Here is a 7,147-nt window from a genome sequence, read left to right as displayed (position 1 = left end):
TTAACATTATTTTTACCATTTAAAAAAGGCACATTTTGCTCTATAGTTTAGCGTCCAAACTACAGAGGCGCTGCTGAATACGAGTTCAAAAGGTTGTACATGAGTACGCCATCTATAGACCCTATATAAGTATTCATCTATGATCAAAATTGTCAAAATATCTCGAATACAACCTCATCAAATGTTCAATTTTCTAATATTCATAATTGTATATTCAATATTTGTAATTATTATAAATAATAAGCCGTTTATCTTGTGTTTTTTGGCATTATTTGCTCGATTTCCTTTGAAGTAAAAAATGACGTGACTTAACATTTCTTTTAGGCACTCGTGCCTAAAATGATATTACTTTTAGCGTCGTCTGCGTTGATTGACAATAATAAAAAGTCTATCCAATGTCAAAAAAGTGGCCGGCCGTTGGGGGAGCGACGAGTCCGCTCTCCAATGGAATTTGTATACTTTGGTTTGAAACCTTAATAAATTTTTGTATACAAAAATTTACTTTTGTGTTTTATGGATAGTATAATATTTTTTTATTTTGTACTCAATGTTAAAAAATGCTTTTATCAACTAATTTCAGTAGACAAAGTAGTCTTTATCGTGTAGTGAAATAAAGTAGATTTTATCTACTGTTTATATTCAAGAAATTCTGGTAGGTGAGAACAAAATAAAAGGAAATATACACGACGATACAGATTGTTCATCTACTCGTGAAACTTTGTCACTCGTAAACAACCTTCTCACTCGTAGATAAACAATTTCTTTATCGTCTTGTATAATAAATAACTATTTGTTGATTGTAATTTTTTCTAAGAAGTTGACCAAAAACTTCAAAAATTATAACATTTTATAAGCAAATATAATTTTATTTATTAAAAAAAATAAAGATTTACATTTGGGTTTAATAGTTACTTTTAGTCTTTACAAATTTACAAGAACATTAAATTACAATAACTCTTTATTATTTCTTCAATACTTCGAATAAAAAACACAAAGATTAATTTTATTCTCTATTAATATGTTCTCTATTATTTTTTTGCTTTGAGAAAACCCCTTGAGAATTTTCCATATATCTGTTTAAAGTTGCTTTAGATGGAGCTTTTGAAAACTGACTTCTTCTTGCAAATTCATAACCTTTTGGAGAAATGTACCTCCAGGCAATACAATGACGTACTGTAACTTCAAACCATCTTAGGTTTTTTAGGGAATAATTATAAATTTGCTTAAGTAAAAACACTTGGTACTAAGTCATTACACAATGTTGACCTTTACTGTAATTGTCAATTTTTTCCTGCATTTTCTTTAGATTCTCAAGTTTATTTTCGTATAGTTTATTCAACTTTTGAAATCTTATATTTGCTTCCTGTAATTTTTTTTCTAAATTTTGAATTTTATCTAGTAAGACAAATTTTTCTTCCAAACTTATTGCATTTGGAACATTTTTTAAATCTTAATCATGAATATCACCTACTTTTAAATCGCTTTGTTGATCAAAATCAAACTTGGACTTGAAATTATGTAATTTTTGTCAAATGAGTCTAGAGATTGGAGATACAGTGCATACGTTTCTAACGCCTTGCATTCTGACTTAATAGAAGTGCTAGAGATTATCTAAAAACGAATAATTCAACAGTAATGATGGAACTGCATTTAGTAACAATTTTTTGTTTTTATAATATCTCGTTATTTCAAAGTGTTTTTCACAAATCACGGAATTTGGGAGTATATTGCCGATGTTACTAAATATTCTCTTAATCCATTAATTCTTTTGATTTCTACTTTTTGGAAATTGATATAGAGTAACATCTTCTTTCTCCCCTTGTCCACAGTTTGAAACACAGCAAGTTTGGATACTTGGCATTTTAAGAATTATAATGTAATGTCTATGAAACAATGATACTGCACTTCTTAAGCTAAAAAATAGATTGGTTGTGTGACAGATCAATATTTGATTAAACTCATAAAAATTGGTTTTTGAGTACTTATGAAGGGCCCAAAATACAAAAACAATAAGATTTTTTTTGAATAAACAATATTATTACCAAAATATAAACCCTTAGCAATTTTTAATAATATTGAACTGTTCCTTGATTTTTTATTAACAATCAAAGATTCAATGCAATTTTTCTCAAAATTGTAATTTTTGAGTTACTACAGTTTTCGTTGGGAGTGTCGATACGTCAACAGATATCACGATTTAATTTCCTGCAAATTTTCAAATTTTACTAATTACAGCGTAACGCTCGAGCCTAAAAGTATTTCATTTCAAAACCATAACAACAATCTAAATATGAACTTTATATTCTGTCCACAATTACGAATCTGTGACCAAAAAAAAACCTTATTGTGGTCACATCGATCGCTTGGACGTATTTCGTCCGGCTGCGTCTGTTTCAGGCGCCTCACAACAAGTTTTTCAGACGTTTACTGTTAGTTGGTAGTGTACATAAGTCACAAATCAAGGCGGCCATATTCAGGTTGGAAAGTTTGTGCGCCCGTGGTATTAACTCCCCACACATCAATCACCCCTTGAAAGATAGGAAATGAACAAACCTAACCTGCTCCCGATTTTATATACGAGTTTCATGTACGCCTTTTGTTCCGTCCTTGTTGATTGACTAACACGCACTGACTATCGGAAGTCATCCAACCAAATACCAAACTGATATCTCCGACTTGTTAAGAATTGAAACAGGACGGAACTCTCTCGGAATACTTGTATTCTAATAGGATCGTTAGTTAAGTTTTGACAGTAATTAATTAGCACGTTGGTACAACTGTCCACAAATAAAAGTGCACGACAAGGACGCAAACTTACTCTACCTGAGTATATTTTACTCCTCCCAAGACTTATTATTACCTTTGAATCGATATATATTGGCGGTTCTGTGGCACGAAACATGATTTATTTAACACTAAATGAAACGTACGGAAAATCAGGTTTTTCATAACCTCCATGTATGTTAATAAGACAGGATGAGATCAGGATCATTATCATTGGTGACAGCCCCAATTCAAGTTTGTTCGTGATCGGTTCGACCCTTCTGCTAGTTATGTTGATAGATTGACACACCCTACCAATATAACCGATATTTGACGGCTTCAAGATGTCCTGACACTGAAGTGTTATTGAAAATGGCGATGTTTACTTTCATTTCATTATTTATTATTTTTTGAGTGCGATGAAAATCTTTGCAGGAATCGTTGAAACATAATTGAAAGTTTTTATGACGCTACATTACACACATCATTTTTTACTTTGCTGTGTATTAGCTGAATTGTGACTTGTGGAGGGTGATAAAATGTAACGCTTTCAGCATTGGGTGGAACTACAGGATAAGCTACTTGTAAGGCTGAGTTTACACAGGTCAGTTTTTTACCAATTTGCTCTCGGCTGTTTATTTCTGTTGCAGGAAATCGTTACATTCCATTGTTGTAAATTTATTTATCGTTTTTGGATTAAACACTTTTGTAAATATTAAATTTCAGTGATCAATCGAATCGGTAATTTTATTGGGTCAAAGTGCAAAATTTAAACCGCCACAATTTCGAAATTTTTATAGATATATTTTTTTAATTCATTTCCCTGTTCCTGGTATCTTATCTTAAAGTCTGTTTTTTAATGGAAATGCCAAACAGTCTTAACGTTGGCACTACTAGTAAATTTATTCATGGTAGTTTTAATGAAAGAATTTAACAGTTCCGGTTTTTTGAATTAATTTGAAAACAGTGTCATTAAACATCAACACAAAAAATCGTCTAAGAAAATTTAGAGACGAAACACCAAAAAAGGAATAAATTCGGTACCGTTAACAGTTTTTAGAAATTTGGAAACGAATAAAATAAATTAAAATGTAGACACAATTTATAATGCAGGTTTTTAGCAAAAGATTTTTAGCAAAAAATTGACAAGAATACAAAATAAACATAAATGAGAAAGAACCTCGGAAAGGAAAGAAAAGAAAAGAAAAAAAATTAAATTAGTGTCTTGTCCATCGTTTTTGAAGAAGAAGTTGAAAAAGTAACAATTTTGAAACTAAAGCTAAAGAAGAATTAATTACACAAAATTTATTGTCAGTCATCATAATACCTACCTACTTGTATCTTTTGCTAAATAACTATTTTCTGTATAATACATCCTTTTTCTTTAAAGTTTTTGTAGCAAGATCCTCATTTTTGTCCACAACGTTGTACTTACTTCCGATGGGTTTCTATCAAAATTATTAGCACTGAATTCTGTATTTAGACCTTAGGTAGTGATGTTTGAACTCAGGTATTCAATAATAGCGCTTTCAAAGAGCAAACAGGTACACAAGATTCATAAAAGTCAAAATTTTGAAAACATCACAATTTGAAAACATAACCATTATTTTTTAACAAAATTTCTAGGGACAACAAAATTTGTGGCTCTGAAGACAATTTTTTAACGCCAAAATTTTGACTTGATAATTTCCATTAAAAAACAGATTTTCTTGGCCCTTTTCTCTGAGGCGCGATACTTAAATATTCTGTATTTAATTTGGTGCAAACCCGGCGTATCCATCATTTTTAACACAATTATTATAAAGTTATTCTTGTACAGAATATTTTTTATGCAATATACTTATGTAATTGCATTGTTTAATTTTTGATTTTTAAAATAAAAAATTTAGAAAAAAACGAAAAAATATTCTAACAAATTTTGCAGGCATAATGTGCGTGACAATAGTTTAAAATAAGAATATTGTAACTGAAATTAATTTTTGGCTGTTTTGTATTTTAAAATAACCTGACCTACTTACCAAGTTATTATACAGTAAATTTATTTTGACCCGAGACTTCAGAGAGAAACAACTTGACTTGACCTATCCTAATATTCTCCTAATGTTGAGCAAGGTTATTGCCTTCTTGTTGAATTGCTTTTGTTAATCCTGCTTCTAGTAGAGATAATCGTTTAATTCAACTTTCATTTGATTTTTCATTTCCCTTTTGGTTATCGACATCGTAATCTATTATTTATAGCGGTCCCGAATGATTGTAATGTCGAATAGTGGGCATCACTGAAAGTTTGCCGTCTATTTTAGTCCGCCATATCGAAATGGCTTTTTCTTTTATTTTACTGTAAGTGTCAGAAGCATGCGATATCATTTATTTCTGTGCCGGTTTTGCAAAGCCTCTGTTTTATTTAAATCTAGTTTATGGAGAAAATAAATTAATTCCATTTTTATTTGAACAGGAGGAGAGAACGGGAATATTTTTACTGTTTCAGGAGAAAACATAGTTCCGGCAAATTGCCGTTACATGCATATGTAACTATAAAGGCAAATGTTTCTTCAAATAATGCAATATAAAAGCCATTTCCTTGCATGTAGAGACAATCTCGCGCTCTAACCCTAAGCCCTCAAGCCCAAGCCTTTATTACAACTCGCATAACGTTGCTATCTTAACATAACGGCGAAATTAATGATTGATAATCGCACCCATTGCCGCACCAGAATTCCCTGCATATCGCACAATACTCCCTTCGATGCAATTATCCATATTAAAAATTTTTATCGGTGCGATCTTTGTCACAAACAATAGCTTTGCATGCAGCATGAAAAATGCCACTTCAAAGGCTATAAACTAATTAAACTATTTATGTTGCAATATTTGTACGAAACTTGCTACAAAATGACAGGAATATGGAGCAAAATTGATGCTACATGTGACATCCAATAATCCCAGAACGGTCAGAAAATATGACGTTTGATGGAGGCTTTTATCGTGTGTTATACAACGAGAATTGAAGATGCAGACGTTGCTTAAGGGCAAAAGACCTTGCTTTGTAGTTGCCGAAACGAAAATAACTCAGAATGTGTTTTTATAACACTTATTTTTCATTTATTGCTTGTTTTCACGTATTAAAAGATGTTATCGTGAACATAGTATGAAGATTATTTCATACACGCTGTGTTTAATACTCGTAAATGGATAGAATGCAACTAAAACACAACTCCAATAGAACGTTTTTTGCACAACCAATTTTAAAATTAAGAGGAAGGTAAAAATTTTAAAGGCAAACCCACGAATTAAGATGTATACTCGTTTTCATATTAATGTGCATCGAAGTAGTCGTTGAAAGGAACCATTTTAAGGTGGCAACCATGCAAAAATTGAAACTATCCTAATCTTAAGCAATCTTCTCCACAAAAATTATTTTTTCAAATATTTCAGATAGCAAAAATTAATTAAAAATAACAACGTAATTAACGTAGGGTATCAAACATAAAGATTTTTGTCATTACTGATGTGATCAAATTTGTTCTGAATGACATTTGTGTGAATCAGCCTTTAAGTTAAAGATGCATTTAGACTTCTACAACATACTTGATGCACATTAATATAAAAAAATTATATTTATTAGAATTTTTTTTAAAATGGAAAACTAGTTTCGGCAAGACATCTTGCCATCTTCAGTTATAAAACTAAACAAGTTCATAAGAAGCCGTAACTATTGATGAAAAATGACTTAACCTAGTTTAAACAAACGAATTTATATGTTTGTTGATACGTTTTAACAATTAAAATTTTACGTTTTACAACAGGTTAAAAGCCACATGGTGTTGAAGACGTTGTGCTCTTAGGAACTTCGAATTTGAAAATTTTTTATAACGTTTTTTTCAAAATAACCAAATTTAGGTATCTAAAAAATAATTTGGCATTTCCCTTTCACACAGGCTGTCACGTGATGTGTTGCATTCATTCGTGTTTTAGTGACTTAACTTGATGTGAATATGAAAATGTAATTGTTAATACCAATCTTAATAAATTTATTAAACAAAGTCTTTCAATTTTATTCAAAAACACTTATATGGGTTAACTCACGTGTGTGTTATAGACGTCATGATATGTTGATTTGGATAAATTATTTATTATGGGAATTAAGTGGAGATAGTTGTGCATGAAATTAAAATGCTTATTATACAAAAAGTTTGCATAAAACAACCACTGCGGTTAAGTTCGGTAAATCTTCGTCATGAGCTGGAAACGCAACTTTAAGAATTTATTTAAAAAAACTACTGGTTAAAAATAATTTTATTTAATTGAAAGTTATTTTTAGATCATAGTCTTTAATTAAAAAGTTTGTAACAGTAGGTTGCCACTGAAAAAATTTGTTAGCAAAACT

At 30.6% G+C, this 7,147-nt stretch overlaps 1 protein-coding gene across 1 annotated transcript in view; it reads right to left on the bottom strand.

The window, feature by feature from the left end:
* LOC123005110 (carbonic anhydrase-related protein 10) overlaps nucleotides 1–7,147 on the bottom strand; it is a 108,215-nt gene that overhangs the window by 65,145 nt on the left and 35,923 nt on the right. The window lies entirely within an intron of this gene.

The sequence above is a fragment of the Tribolium madens genome, unplaced genomic scaffold (genome assembly GCF_015345945.1).
Source record: "Tribolium madens isolate multiple individuals breed KSU strain unplaced genomic scaffold, Tmad_KSU_1.1 Scaffold_20;HRSCAF=117;Tcas5.2_LG4, whole genome shotgun sequence".
In the NCBI taxonomy this organism is placed as follows: Eukaryota; Metazoa; Arthropoda; class Insecta; order Coleoptera; family Tenebrionidae; genus Tribolium; species Tribolium madens.
This window is presented reverse-complemented; position numbering and strand designations above follow the sequence as displayed.